Raw genomic sequence first — 16,070 nt, 5'->3', positions numbered from 1 at the left:
CAAAGGGGAAAAAATCATTCAAAATTAAAATTAGGAGACAAATTTAAGACGAAGAAACAATAAATGTAGAAGACCTCTGTTTTCAAGCCATTATTTAGAAAATCAATATGGAATAGTCTCTAGTTTGCTACTGACTTTGGCAGTCACTTGGGAAATAAACATTGTCCATCTTTCCATGAATATATTCCAACAAAATTACTTTTACTTTCTTATAATTTGATTAAAATTTTATTTGCAAAACATTTTAAAGTTAAAGTTGGTCAGATGCGGGGGCTCATGCTTGTAATGCCGGCACTTTGGGAGGCCGAGACGGGTGGATCATGAGGTCAGGAGATCGAGACCATCCTGGCTAACATGGTGAAACCCCGTCTCTACTAAAAATACAAAAATTAGCCGGGCATGGTGGCGCGTGCCTGTAATCCCAGCTACTTGGGAGGCTGAGGCAGGAGAATTGCTTGAACCCAGGAGATGGAGGTTGCAGCGAGTCAAGATCACACCACTGCACTCCAGCCTGGCGACAGAGCAAGACTCAGCCTCAAAAAAAAAAAAAAAAAAAAAAGTTACAATTGAGACAACTGCTAAGGCTTTGTAGGATATTAAAGAATTTGTAAAGCACTAATGTAGAGGATGAGGGAAAAAAAAAAGTCCTAATTAAAGCTACTAGTAATTTAGTGCTTTGTCTTGCACATTGAGAGGAAAATTTTAGTGAGACAAAACTGTTCATGATTAATTGATAACAAATGTTCTTTAGTATCTTTTTATAAATAAAACAAACATTGGGATATCATTAGGAATTTCATTCATTCTTTCCAACTATTAGGAGATTTGTTTCCTCTTGGGGTGTTTTATGTTGTAATTATATTAACATTTCTGATATAATATTCTAATATAGGGTAATATTAATGCTTCTTTCCTTGAATTTTAATTTCAAAGATTTTAATTTCAAAGAATGCCTAAGACATCCTAATTCTTAAAATGCACTGCAGTGTAACAAGAGCTTTGTCTGATTTAGATTAAAATCTAAGATTCTTTTTGTATCTAACTCAGATGCATGTAGCTTGCATCCTGTTTGCTTTTTCTTTAACTGAAAACGGTGTTAAAAATAATTGCCCTTTCCATAAATCACATAAATGTGGTACAGCTGAATCACATAATGTGATGACCTCTGCTTTTCATTTAATATCTCTAGATTCCAACTCTGTTGCTCAAAATTTTAATTATTCTTTTCAGCTGCTTGACATCTTCAACTGACTAAGCATGTCAATATTTTTAGCCAAGGAATTAACGAAGAGGTTGAACTGGACAGGGAGTATCCTGAAGCAAGCCATTAGAGACCTTGTTCCAGGCTGACATTTACTAAATTAGTAATCTTCACTCATTCATTCACTTATTCAGTTACAAATAATAAGTTATTACTTTCCCCCAAAGATATCACAAAAGTCTCTGATAAATGACTGCTGAAATCCAGCATACCCTGTCTTCAGAGCATCTCTAATCTACTAGTAATCTTATCAAAAAAGGAAATGGGTTTAATCTTGGATAATTTAAATTTAGAAAATCTGTTTAATATCCTAGTAATTAGGGTTTCCTTTATAAAGTACTTATTTATGTACTCTTAACCACTGGTCTTTACTGGTAATAACTAAGTGCTAAGACGGCTGAAATTTGTCTATTTTTCAAATAATGTACTCAGAAAATACCTTTGCACATCTAATTTTAAGATTAAATAACTAAACTTAAGCATTACAGTTTTACCTTAAGACTCGTGGTGTTTTAAGAAACTTTAGATCGTCCGGGTGTAGTGGCTCACGCCTGCAACCCTAGCACTTTGGAAGGCTGAGGTGGGCAGACTGCTTGAGCCCAGGAGTTCAAGACCAGCCTGGGCAACATGGTGAGGCCCCATCTCTACAAAAAATTAAAATAAAAAAATTAGCTGGGCACGGCATGGGGGGCTTGTATGCCTACAGTTGCAGCTACTTGGGAGGCTGAGGTGGGAGGATCACCTGAACCTAGGAGGCCCAGGTTGTGATGAGCTGAGATTGTGCCACTGTACTCCAGCCTGGGTGACAGAGTGAGACCTGCCTCAAAAAAAAAAAAAAAAAAAAAAAAAAAAAAAAAAAAAATAGAAAGAGAGAGAGAGAAACTTTAGATCATCAAGGCTAACACCATTTACTTTTCTTTGGTTAGTCATGATCCTGAGTTCCAAGTTTTTTGTTGATACATAATAAAAATTTATTTTACACCATAAATCTATACTAGTCAGGTAAAATAAAAATAAAAATAACTAGAGATGAAGAACATTCTGTTTAGATACCATCTGAAGTGTCAATGAGTATGTACTGACTTCTACTTGTATTTTTGGGCTTCAGGCTCTTTATCCTCAGAAGACTGATACTCTCAAGTGGGAGGACAAAGTAGCATAAGAACAATAATGCACACTGATAATGGCACAGAGTCAGAGTTGAGGACAATGTCTTTGTAGCAATAGGCTTTCATAGTGACCAAAATTCCCAGTGGATATTAAAAAACTGTGTAAAGTGGCAGGCGTGGTGGCTCACACCTGTAATCCCAGCACTTTAGGGGGCTGAGGCAGGTGGATCACAAGGTCAGGAAATGGAGACCATCCTGGCTAATATGGTGAAACTCTGTCTCTAATAAAAATGCAAAAACTTAGCTGGGCATGGTGGCACGCACCTGTAGTTCCAGCTACTCAGGAGGCTGAGGCAGGAGAATCACTTGAACCCAGGAGGTGGAGGTTGTGGTGGGCCGAGATCGCGCCACTGCTCTCCAGCCTGGGTGACAGAGCGAGACTCCAAGACTCCATCTCAAAACAAACAAACAAAAACTGTGTAAGTACTAAAAAGATCTGCTTCCAGGTTAAAGGTCTCTGCTTTTGAACTATCTTGTGAGGTTTGTAAGGCAGCAATTATTCCTTTTTATTTTTCCAAATTTTTAAGTTTTTTGAGATGGGGGAATGGGGACGGTCTCATTATGTTGGCCAGGCTAGTCTTGAACTCCTGGGTTCAAGTGATTCTGCCTCGGACTCCCAAGTACCTGGGACTACAGGCACCAGCAAGGGTGCCCAGCTATCATTCATTTTAAATACGAGGAATGTGAGGCTCATGAGAAGTTGGAATTATTTAAAGACTGAGGACTAGTGAGAAGTTAAGCTAAATCGGGAGCTCAGATATTCTAAATCCAAGTTCACGGTTTTTATGACTATTCTAAGTCTTCTCCCATGGCCAATCCTAAGTGGTCAGTCAACAGTAACAACAAATTCTCAGCCTGTTTATGCTAAATACGAAAAACAACTCTACTTAAAAGTAACAGGCTTTACAGAGGCACCAATTATATATAGGTCAGCAACTACAGAAAGAAGATATTGAATCTAATGAGAAACTCTCTCTGTAAAAGATACTAAGCCCAGGATATTTGTGGCGCAAGTCTTTCCCCCACCAAAATTTCAAGAAATCTATATTCTCAGCCATGTTCCATTTTATTTTATTTTTTTTGAGATGGAGTCTTGCTCTGCTGCCCAGGCTGGAGTGCAGTGGCACAATCTCAGTTCACTGCAACCTCCGCCTCCCAGTTCAAGTGATTCTCCTGCCTCAGCCTCCAGAGTAGCTGGGATTACGGGTATCTGCCAGCACGCCCGGCTAATTTTTGTATTTTTAGTACAGACAAGGTTTTACCATGTTCGCCAGGCTGGTCTTGAACTCCTGACCTCCGGCGATCCGCCCACCTCAGCCTCCCAAAGTGCTAGGATTACAGGTGTGAGCTACTGCACCAAATCATGTTCAATTTTATATCTATGCTTAGTTTCATGAATGCAGACTGATGCACTCCAGAATCACTTGCTGCTTAATAAGCATTCAGTCTATGCTCAAAATTTAATTCTCATGTTTGTAAGAAACTAATCAGTTTTGACAGATACAGTCTATGTGAACATCATTATTTAAAAGTATACATATACATCATATGGTAACACCAATTTCACTATAAATTTGTATTAATTTCAAATTACAACTTACTAATTAGTATAACCAGAGATTAATATCGTGTAATAAGATATGCTATTCCCACTTGACAGATTTTTTTCTGTAAAATGATATGCAAATTAATAATTTACATATGAAATAATACGTATTACATTGGACTTAAAAAGAGTCATTTAAAGAAATCCGAGGCCATGTGCAGTGGCTCACGCCTGTAATCCCAGCACTTTGGAAGGCTGAGGTGAGTGGATCACTACAGGTCAGGAGTTTGAGACCAGCCTGGCCAACATGTTGAAACCCTAACTCTACTAAAAAATAACAACAATAATAAATTAGGCCAGGCATGGTGGCTCATGCCTGTATTCCCAGCACTTTGGGAGGCTGAGGCAGGTGGATCACGAGGTCAGGAGTTTGAGACCAGACTGACCAACATGGTGAAACCCCATCTCTACTAAAAAAAATACAAAAATCAGCTGGGCATGGTGGCACACATCTGTAATCCCAGCTACCCAGGAGGCTGAGGCAGGAGAATTGCTTGAATCCAGGAGGCAGAGGTTACAGTGAGCCGAGATGGTGCCACTGCACTCCAGCCTGGGCGACAGAGCAAGACTTTGTCTCAAAAAAAAAAAAATTAGCCAGGTGTGGTGGCGGACACCTGTAATCCCAGCTACTCAGGAGGCTGAGGCAGGAGAATCACTTGAATCTGGGAGGCGAAGGTTGCAGTGAGTCAAGATCACAACACTGCACTCCAGGCTGGGCAACACAGCGAGACACTTTCTCAAAATAAACAAATAAATAAAGGAATCCTAGATTGAATGCATTTGATAACAAACAATCACTCTACCCAAAGTTATAAGGCTTTTGTTTAAATTTGGATTTTCCAATACACGAGCTGTTCCAGTTTATGCAAAATCCCTCATTTACTGTCTGTAGAGTTTGTAATTTAGGAATTATAATCAGATAAGAAATTGCTTTTTAAATCAAATATAACTGACTACAAATGAGTAATGCATGAGAAGTTTAAGACACAAGTCTCTTTCTGAAAGAAAATATTATTTTATTATTATTATTTTTGAGACAGGGTCTTGCTTTGTTGCCCAGGCTGAAGTGCAGTGGCACAATCACCACTCATTGTAGCCTCGACCCTCTGGGCTCAAGCAATCCTCCCACTTCAGCCTCCCGAGGAGCTGGAACTACAGGCACATACTACCACGCCCAGCTAATTTAAAAAAATTTTTTGTAGAGACAGGGTCTCACTCTGTGGCCCAGGCTGGTCTTGAACTTCTGGGCTCAAGTGATCTTTCTGCCTTGGCCTCCCACAATGCTGGGGTTACAGGTGTGAGCCACCATGCCTGGCCATTTTATTTTAAAAACCAATCTTTATATGTCTGTATAGGTATCATCTGAGTATTGTGAAATCTAAAAATCTTGAGAGGTTATCTCAAAACATTCTTGTTTTATAGATGAGAAATAAAACCTCTGGCAGGTTAACTGAACATATGTAATTGTGTAGGACTGAAACTAGAGCTTCTCGAGGCTCAACTCTCTCCAATATTAATCTTCATTTAAGGGACAACTGAAGGCTGGGCATGGTGGCTCATGCCTGTAATCCTAGTACTTTTGGCGGGGGAAGGGGGGCGCCAAGGCAGGAGGATTGCTTGAGCCCAGGAGTTTGAGAGCAGACCAGGCAACATAGTGAGACCCTGACTCTACAAAAAATAAAAAAATTAGCTAGGTGTAGCAGTGCACACCTGCCATCCCAGCTACTCAGGAGGCCAAGGCGGGAGGATGGCTTGAGCTCAGGAGAAGGAGGCTGTAGTGAGCAGTGATCATGCTACTGCACTTTAGCCTGGGCTTTTTTCGTCCACCCAACTCTAAACTCATAGGTAATCTGGCATATAATTAATTTAGTGGGTAACAGTATTGAGTCAAATGATGCCAGCAATTTGCCACCTCTTGCACTAGAGAAAACATAAGATTAACAGGCAAAAACTGGAACTGTTTCATTAAATGACCTGTGACATTTGGTAAAATATGTATGATAAAACATATAAATGATAAATGTAAATGCAATGATATAAAATGGAAAGGCAGCATTCGTTTAGGAAATATGTGATAAAAGTTCTGTCTTCCTCTGCTGCTCTCTCAAATTTTGTGACCTGGTTCTATTCTTCAGAGATGAAAATGGAGGCACAATAGCACACGCCTGTAATCCCAGATACTTGGGAGACTGGAGGAGAATAGCTTGAGCCAGGAGTTCAAGGCTGTAGTGCACTATGATTGTGCCTGTAAATAGCCACTGACAACACAGTGAGACCCCCATCTCAAAAAAAAAAAAAAAAAAAAAGAAAGAAAAAAGAAAAAAAGAAAAGAAAATGGAGTTTTTAGAAATTAAAAGAATTATCTGGAGATGCAGTGATGCAGTTACAGTAAGCTTCTTCTAGACCACCTACTTCCCCCATTTCATTCTCACATACCAATCCTTAACAGTCCTTACTTCTTAAAGATTTGTTTTTAATTAACAGATCCCTACTGTTGCCCATTATGTTCCTAATACCTCTTGCGTGAGAATCATCTCAGAGTACTCGATCTTTCATTCTGAACACCTCATCTCTAGTGACAACTATTAACAGAATAAATGAAAAGCCTCTGTTTCTAGGGGAAAAAAAAAACTTATTATAAACCCAACTGATAATTGTAAAACATGACAATATGGGATACAGTTCTTCAATAAGGAAGAAAGCGGAATCACCTTTGGGAGGAGAGGGGGTGAGGGAACGTCAAAGGTATTTGTCGTTAAACTTCAACTGGGCACCAGAACAAATTCTTTCCATTTTAAAATTACAAACATATTTGTATATATCTTGGTGAACTTCTTTGGGTATACTGATAGTGTAAATTCCTAGCAGTATATCAGAGGGTATATATTTTGCACTTTGATAGAGATTACACATTGCTTTCCTGAAAGACTGCAACAGTATACACTACCGCCAACAGTGTAGGTGAATGACTGTGCCAGCTCCAGGTATCAAACTTTTGTATTTTGATTAATCTGATAATTAAAATGAGATCTTATTTTCACTTATCATTTGTATTTTTTTGATTATGGGTAAACCTGACCACCTGGAAACTGGAACTTTTAACTGGACAATAAGGAATGCCAATATAAAGGTAGGCTCATTTGGTATATAATATGACAACCATACATACATATGTAACAACCATACATATTCCCTTTTCTGTTAGAACTTTTGGAGCCCAGAAAAGATCTTTTCCCTGAAGTTGCAATCAGGGTGTAATGAAAAACATACCTAGATTTTTCAAACACTTAACGTGCATGAGGCACCAATGAGGATAAAAAAGTCAACTTTAATTAGGCTTCTACACTCCTTGGAAATGATTCCCTATAAACTTTTCTTCACAAGTTTCCACTGAACATAAAATACATTCTTCCACCCATGTATCAATCTAAACAGTCTGTATTCTCCACATATCCTTAGACTTCAAACAACCAGTTCACATTTCATTAAGAGGAAATAAGAATTAAACGACACACTGTAATCCTATTTCCTGGGTTTACCAGAGCTCAAAATTTTCCATTTTACTTATGTGAAAAATAATACTGGATGGCTCAGCAAACTGATTTTAAATCAGAGATAGGGTCCTAAGTATATGTGCCCAGTAGAGGACTCCCTGTATTCTAGGTATTGAAGATGCGCACATGCAGTTGACACATACACATCCACCCTCCCACTCTTCCTTTTTTTCCTCACTGTTACACAGGAGCTAGGACTACAAACATGAAGATGACAATTACAGTAATAGAAAATATCTCTGAAGTTCTTTGTCTTTTCTGAAGACAAATGTTTTCCTTTCTATATCCAACCCTGTCCCCATCCTACCTTAGAATGCACTCTCTGGCCAGGCGTGGTGGCTCATGCCTGTAATGCCAGCACTTTGGGAGGCCGAGGCGGGGGGATCATGAGGTCAGGTGTTCAAGACCAGCCTGGCCAACATGGCAAAACCCCATCTCTACTAAAAACACACACAAAAATTGGCTGGGTGTGGTGGTGTGTGCCTTTAGTCCCAGCTACTCGGGAGGCTGAGGCAGGAGAATCGCTTGAACCTGGGAGGCAGAGGTTGCAGTGAGCCAAGATTGCAACATTGCACTCTAGCCTGGGCAACAGAAAACAAACAAACAAACAAACAAAGAAACAAACAAAAAAACTTATCTGCTCTGTGCTTGAAGTGAAACGTACATAAATTAAGTCCAAATAAGTCTACCTTTATATTGACATTCCTTATTTTCTCATTAAAAGTAACTTCCTTTTAGTTCTCTGTACTTCTAAATTGTCTAATTTTTATGGTATATATATATATTTTTACTTGACATTGTGAGTGTTTAAGTCTGACATTGTGTCTTATACATTCTTGAACTCCTTATAGCACCCACCATATTACTTTATACTGAGTGGCCAGTCACTGTTTCATTCTTATATTAAATGAGTTTATATTTATAAAGTGTTTCTGTAACTGAGTACCTCCATCTTTCTAAGAGACAGAATGAGTTATTTTAAAATTATTTTTTCTCTTTTCTCATTCCTCCTTTTCCCCTGTACCCCATTTCCTACTTAGCTCTTTAGAAATACAATTATAACCTGCTACCTCCTCTTCACCAGACATGTGCTTAGAAGCTCCAGAGTGGAACTCTCCCACCAGGAGATTGTCTCGAGAGACAACAGTCTATTTACAACAAAAAGTACACTGGCAATGAAACTCTCTCTGACCTAAAGAGTTTCAGCCACCTTTTTTTTTTTTTTGAGATAGAGTTTTGCTTTTTGTTGCCCAGGCTGGAGTGCAATGGCACAATCTCAGCTCACTGTAACCTCTGCCTCCCGAGTTCAAGCGATTCTCCTGGCTCAGCCTCCTGAGTAGCTGGGATTTGTAGGCATGCACCACTATGCCCGGCTAATTTTTTTTTTTTTTTTTTTGGAGACGGAGTCTCGCTCTGTCACCCAGGCTAGAGTGCAGTGGCGTGATCTCGGCTCACTGTAAGCTCCACCTTCCAGGTTCACGCAATTCTGCCTCAGCCTCCCGAGCTGCTGGGACTACAGGTGCCTGCCACCATGCCTGACTTTTTTTTTTTTTTTGTATTTTTAGTAGAGACAGGGTTTCTCCATGTTGGGTCAGGCTGGTCTCAAACTCCCTACCTCAGGTAATCTGCCCGCCTCGGCCTCCCAAAGTGATGGGATTACAGGCATGAGCCACTGTGCCCGGCCTCAGCCACTTTTACAACTTAGTTCTGCCCATGAAGGTGCCAGTGATTGCCAGCTCAACTGCCCAGCAGATAAAGCACCCTCACCTGTTTGCTTTCTCCACTGCATGCCGTTCTTGCCAAGCTCCCTTTTAAAAGCACCTGCTTTCTGCTCCAAAGCTGAAGTGGTACCCTTAAGGCAGGAGGCCTGTATTTCTTCCCCTAAGCTAGCTTTGGAATAACAAGTCACTCTCTTTATACCAGACCTCACAAGTCACTCTCTTTATATCGGACTCTACAAGTGGTGAGTGCCTGAACCTGTGTTTCAGTTACATTTCGAATAGTGTTGGCACATAACAAATGCTATTTATTAAATAAGAAACTGATAGATTTTTTCTAATGAATTTTCCCCTTCAGCATGTAAATCTTATTTCTCCCATCTTAAATAAACTTCTTGACTCCACTCCCTTCACCAGTTGCTTCCCCACTTCTCTTCTTCCTACTGTAGTGTAACTCATAAAGATTATTCAAACTCACTGTCTACAAATTACTTTTTCCCATTCACAAACCCACTCAACTGGCTTTTATCTCATTGGTCTACTAAAAAGTTTTTGTTGAGGTGACCAATCATCTCCAAATTACTACATCCAAAGAGAAGTTCTTAGCCCTCTTCTTACTGACCTATCAGCAGCATTTGATGTACTTGATGTTTCCTTTCTCCTACGAAGAATTTCCATACTTGGTTTTCCAGTACACCAAAAAATCTCTGGATTTTCCTCTTCTCTCATAGGCCAATCTTCTTCCTTTTCTTCTTCTCCCTAATCATATTTTCTGCCTAGAACTTTCTCCTTAGTATCCTATGACTCTAAGAGTCTCTAGACTCATAAATGCCACTTATCTATTCAACATTCCCACTTAGATGGCTGATGGACACCTGAAACTGAACTCCAGCTCTTTCCCACAAAACCTGCCCTCCAGCAGCATTTACATCTCAGTTAATGACAAATCTTCCAGCTGTTTAGGATAAAATCCTCAGTTACCGATTTCTTTCATACCTTACATCCAACCCGCCAGAAAATTCTGTTAGCATTGCCTTCAAAATTCATCTAAAATTCAACTACATCTTATAATCTTCACTTGTACTTTAGTCTAAATCATGATTATATATTGCCTGAGTTACTAAAATGGTCTCCCAATTGGTCTATCTTACCCCCATATCTGTTCTTAATACTATAACCAGAATGATCCTTTAAAAACCTAAGTCAAATCACATCAGTCCTCTGCTTAAAATTCCTCAATGAATTCCTGCGATACTGTGAAATACACAGTTGACCCCTGAACAACAAAGGTCTGAACTACATGGATCCACTTACATATTTTTTCCAAAATATTTTAAAATATTTTGGAGATTTGCAACAATTTGGGAAAAAATGGCAAACTGCATAACCTAGAAATACCAAAAAATTAAAAGATGTTAATGAATGCATAAAACATATACAGATACTGTTTATTTTATCATTTAATACCATAAAGTATATACAAATCTGAAGTTAAATCTATCAAAATTTATACAAACACTTACATGGTGCCATTTGCAGTCAAGAGAAATGTAAACAAAGATGAAGTATTAAATCATAACATCATAAACCGCATAAAATTAACTGTAGTATTTACTGTGCTACTGTAAAATTTTCACAGCCACCTCCAGTTGCTAGCAGTGAGTGAAATATTGCAAGTATCCGCTTAAAACGCATGTGACACTCACTAATCACCTGAGTCATCAGGTCCTCTCTCCAGTAAACTGCATATCTCAGTAAAAAGTGATCTCTTGGGGGTTCTCTATTATTTTTCATTGTGTTTAGTACAATACTGTAAACCTTGAATAACACCATGAGATGCGTAAGAAGTGTGACTAGTGACACTGAAGTGCTCCCAAGAAGCAAAGAAAATGTCATGACATTACAAGAAAAAGTTGATTGCATGATACATACCATAGGTTGAGGTCTGCTGCTGCAGTTGCCTACCATTTCATACAGATGATTTGTCTTGTAAACATATGTAAATATAGTACTGTAAATGTATTTTCTTTATGATTTTAATAACATTTTAAAATTAAAATAACATTTTCCTTATGATTTTCTTAACATTTTAATTTCTCTAGCTTACTGTATTGTAAGAATAGAGTATATAATACATATAACATATAAAATATGTGTTAATAACAGTTTATGTTATTAGTAAGGCTCTGCTAAGCTTTGGGGGAGTCAAAAGTTATACGCGGATCTTTGACTGTGTGTGAGGGTCCAGCACCCCTAATACCCACTTTGATCAAGAGTCAACTGTATTTGGTCTTCCTTTCCTTTTCCTGGCATAGAACTACTAAATTCCTTGGAATCTCCAAAGTGATGTGTCTTTTTGTATGCTAATAAGACGGCTGATGGTTGGCAGCTTCAGGATGAGGTTGGTCATCAGAAAGACCAAGGCATAATTAGAGAATTGGCACTTCAGCCCCACCCCCCAACCTCTGGGAGGGTAAAGGAAGGAAAGTGAAGGTTAAACTGATCACCAATGGCAAGCAATTTAATCAATCACACTCACATAATGAAGTTTCCATAAAAACCCAAAGACAGAGTTAGGGCTTCTGGATAGCTGAACATGTGACGTTTCCTGGAGGGTGGGGGCTTAATGGAAGCACTGCATCCCTTCCCATATGCCTTGCCTATGCATCTTTTCATCTGCATCCTTTATAATAGGCCAGTATACATGTTTTCTTGAATTCTGTAAGCCACTCTAGCAAATTAACTGAATCCAAGGAGGAGGCTGTGGAAACCCCAATTTACAGCCAGTTGGTCAGAAGTACAAGCAAAATAACCTGGGGCTTTCAATGGGCACTGGAAGTGGGATGCAGCCTTGTGGGACTCAGTCCTCACCTAGTGTGATCTAATACTATCTCCACGTAGACAGAGTCAGAATTGAATTGAATTAAAGGATACCCCGCTGGTGTCTGCTGCAGAATTGCTTGCTGGTGGGAAGAAATCCCCATAGACCTGGCATCAGAAGTGTGTTGTTGAGAGGACAGTGGGAGAAACTGAGTATGTTTTATCCACTCAATTTCCTTTACACTCAAATGGCCTTCAAAGGCGTATCTGATTTGGCCTTCTTTATGGTAGATTAATAGCCACATTCATCCAATCTCGTATACCCTTCCCTTTATAATCTGGCTTTCCCACTCCTATCAAGAGGTGGCTTCTGGTCAGGCACAGTGTCTCATGCCTATAATCTCAACATTTTGGGAGGCCAAGGCAGGAGGATCACTTGAGCCCAGGAGTTTGAGACCAAGCCTCAGCAACGTGGTGAGACCCCGTCTCTACAAAAAAAATAAAAAATAAAAAAAATAATAAATATATTAGCAGAGCGTGGTGGCACATTTTTGTGGTCCCAGCTACTCAGGAGGCTGAGCCAGGAGGACGGCTTGAGCCCAGGAGATCCAGGCTGCAGTGACTTGTGTTTGTGCCACTGCACTCTAGCCTGGACAAGAGTATGACCCTGTCTTAAAAAAGAAAGAAAGAAAGAAAAAAGTGGTGGAATGTATTTCTCCATCCAGTGAAATTGGGTTTGGTCATGGTCTTGCTTTGGCCAAGTGAAATGTTAGCAAATGTGACACAAGCAGAGGCTTAAAAAGTATTTGTGCATTGGAGTTTGTCCTTTCTTGCACTGAGATTTCCAGCACACTTTACATCTCAGTTATTGACAACCTCACCCTTATAATAGCTATTCGGTCTAAAATCCTTGTAGCTTGTCTACATGGATGAGTGTCAAAAAGAAAAAATAAAACCTTGAGAGGCCCAGCCAACAGCCAGTACCTACTACCAGACACATGAGGAAGGGAGGCCATCTTAGACCATCCAGGTCCACCCGAGCCCCCAACAACTATAACGACAAGCCTACGAACCAAATAGCGGAGCCCAGCTCAAATGGCTGACTCAAAATTGTGAGCAAATAAAGGTTATATTAAGCTACTATTTTTATTATTTTTTAAAAGATAGTCTCACTCTGTCACCCAGGCTGCAGTGCAGTAGCCTGATCATAGCTCACTGCAGTCTCAAACTCTTGGGCTCAAGCAATTCTCTCACCCCAACCTCCTGAGCAGCTGGGACTACAGGCACACACCATCGTGACTGGCTAATTTTTTTTTTTTTTTTTAAAGACAGGCTCTCACTATGTTGCTCACGCTGGTCTTGAACTCCTGACCTCAAGTGATCTTCTTGCCTCAGCCTCCTGAGTACCTGGGATTACAGGTGCAAGCCACTGTGCCTGGCTAAGCCACTAAGTTTTAAGGTGGTTTGTTACACAGCAACAGATAACTGATACACTGTATTAAATCTTTCACACTCCCAATTCCTGCCACTCTTCCCTGTCTTAATTCTTGCTCTAGTCATACCAACTAACCTCTTTTTAATTCCTTGTAAACACTGTGAAAACTCCTGCAGTTATTCTGGCTGTACCCCCTGCCTGGAATGCTCATTCCTCAGCTGAATGGCTAACCTGCTCTCCTCTTTCAAGCCTTCCTTCAAATGTCTTGTTTTAAATGAAGCTTATGCTTACTGTTCTATTAAAAATGGCAGTCTACCCTCAATGTCCAGTACTTCCAATCCCTCTTACCCCGCTTTATTGTATTTATTTATTTAGAGAAAGGATCTGGCTCTGTCACCGAGGCTGGAGCACAGTGGTAATTTGGCTCACTACAACCTCCACCGCCCTACCCCACCCCGGGATTCAAGTGATCCTCCCACTTCAGCCTTCTAAGTAGCTGGGACCACAGAGTCAGCTACATTTTTTCTTCTGAAATCCTGCCTTCAAAACGTTCATTCTGTAATTCGGAATGAACTCTTCACAAAGTATGTGCAGGCCGGATGTGGTGGCTCACGCCTGTAATCCCAGCACTTTGGGAGGCGGACGCAGGCGGATCATGAGGCCAGGAGATTGGGACCATACTGGCTAACACTGTGAAACCTTGTCTCTACTAAAAATACACACACACACACACACACACACACACACACACACACACACACAGAGCCAGGCACGGTGGCGGGTGCCTGTAGTCCCAGCTACTCAGGAGGCTGAGGCAGAAGAATGGTGTGAACCCAGGAGGTGGAGCTTGCAGTGAGCCGAGATTGCGCCACTGCACTCCAGCCTGGGCAACAGAGCGAGACTTTGTCTCAAAAAAAAATAAAACACCCCACAAAGTGTGTGCAATCTCAGGCAAGGAGGTCATGTACGAACCCCTATCTATAGCAATTTCATATATCTAAACGGTTACATTAAAAATTTTAGATACTAGGGGCAAGTACCTCATTTGTGAACACTTAAATCATTGTTTCAATGAGAATAGTTTAGTTTACCAATCAATAAATAGTTCGGTAAGAGAGAGACACAGGTAGGGAAGCAGGCAAATAGTTAAATCCAGGGGTCCCCAAATGCTGGGTCGCAGATCAGTACAGGTCAGTGGCCTGTTAGGAATCAGGCCACACAGAAGGAGGTGAGCAGCAAGCGAGTATTACCACCTGAGCTCCACCTCCTGTCAGATCAGTGGTGGCATCAGATTCTCATACGAGCACAAACCCTATTATGAACTGTGCTTGCGAGGGATCTAGGTTGCATGCTCCTTATGAGAATCTAATGCCTGATGACCTGAGGTGAACAGTTTCATCCCCAAACCATCCCACTCCAACCTTACCCACAGACACCTCGACCCCATCTGTGGAAAAACTCTTCCACAAAACCGGTTCCTGGTGCCAAAAAGGTTGGGGACTGCTGGTTTAATCTACACTCACTCACTCAGGTACTAACTATATTGTTTTTATCACACTCTCTCTACTCTTAAAAGTTAATGCAATCACCAAATAAAATCAATTAAAAATATTTAAATTATGTTTTATGCCCTCCCCCACCTCACTATCAATAACGGAAAAAAAAGGAGTTAACTTCTCTTTTACTGTTAGTCTCCACCCACTATTCCTTTAGGGCTCTTCTATGAATGCTTTCCTTCTGATCACCCCATTCACCCTGGGATAGTATTCTTAATAAAATAGATAAGTAAACTGAACTTTTATAACCTCAGAACAAACACAGATGTGTCAGGGGTTTTGAATCCAAGATATATAACAAACAACAGAAAAAGGTACAGACCGGAGGCACAAATCTGTTTAAAAAGTTGGCATTTAAATTATCAACCATAAGGCATAAGAGGGTAATTCAATATTAAACTTCAGAGTGAAAAATCTGTGTGGATCTTAAATCCAACTGCTCAATAGCAAACCATATGAACATACATTAACTTCAGAATCAGGCAAAACTATAAAGAATCTGCTTTGCTTTGCTATTTATCTCTTAGAAAGTATGTATCATTTATAAGATAAACTAAAAAATGGTAAAATCAAACTATAGGCTAAGTTTGTACTAAAGACTATGGATGAAATGTGAAAATGGTGGTTATGTTGAATAAAGCTGGATCATCCTCCAATCCAGTTTTATCTCAGAGATTTGTTCTGCTGATCTGGAGACACAAGTTTCACACTGAGATATGTGTATATTGCTTAACAATTCAGAAATTTTCCAAGTCTTTCGGAAAAATACTTTGAAAATAAGTAGCTGAGCACTAAGAAATCTTTTTCTTTTTTTTTTGGTCACACAGATCCATCAAGATTTTTTTTTTTTAATGTAAGAAGTATTCCAGGTGGCTCTAAATCAAATTCCCATTTGTTATGCATGCCTGGCATTTTCAAATTTAACCCATGTTTTTCCCAAGCAGTCCAAGG

General features: G+C 39.9%; 1 protein-coding gene across 15 annotated transcripts in view; it reads right to left on the bottom strand.

The window, feature by feature from the left end:
- Positions 1 to 16,070, bottom strand: part of LOC105477766 (transmembrane and coiled-coil domain family 1) — a 256,327-nt gene that overhangs the window by 63,762 nt on the left and 176,495 nt on the right. The window lies entirely within an intron of this gene.

The sequence above is a fragment of the Macaca nemestrina genome, chromosome 2, assembly GCF_043159975.1.
Source record: "Macaca nemestrina isolate mMacNem1 chromosome 2, mMacNem.hap1, whole genome shotgun sequence".
NCBI classification, from domain to species: Eukaryota; Metazoa; Chordata; class Mammalia; order Primates; family Cercopithecidae; genus Macaca; species Macaca nemestrina.
This window is presented reverse-complemented; position numbering and strand designations above follow the sequence as displayed.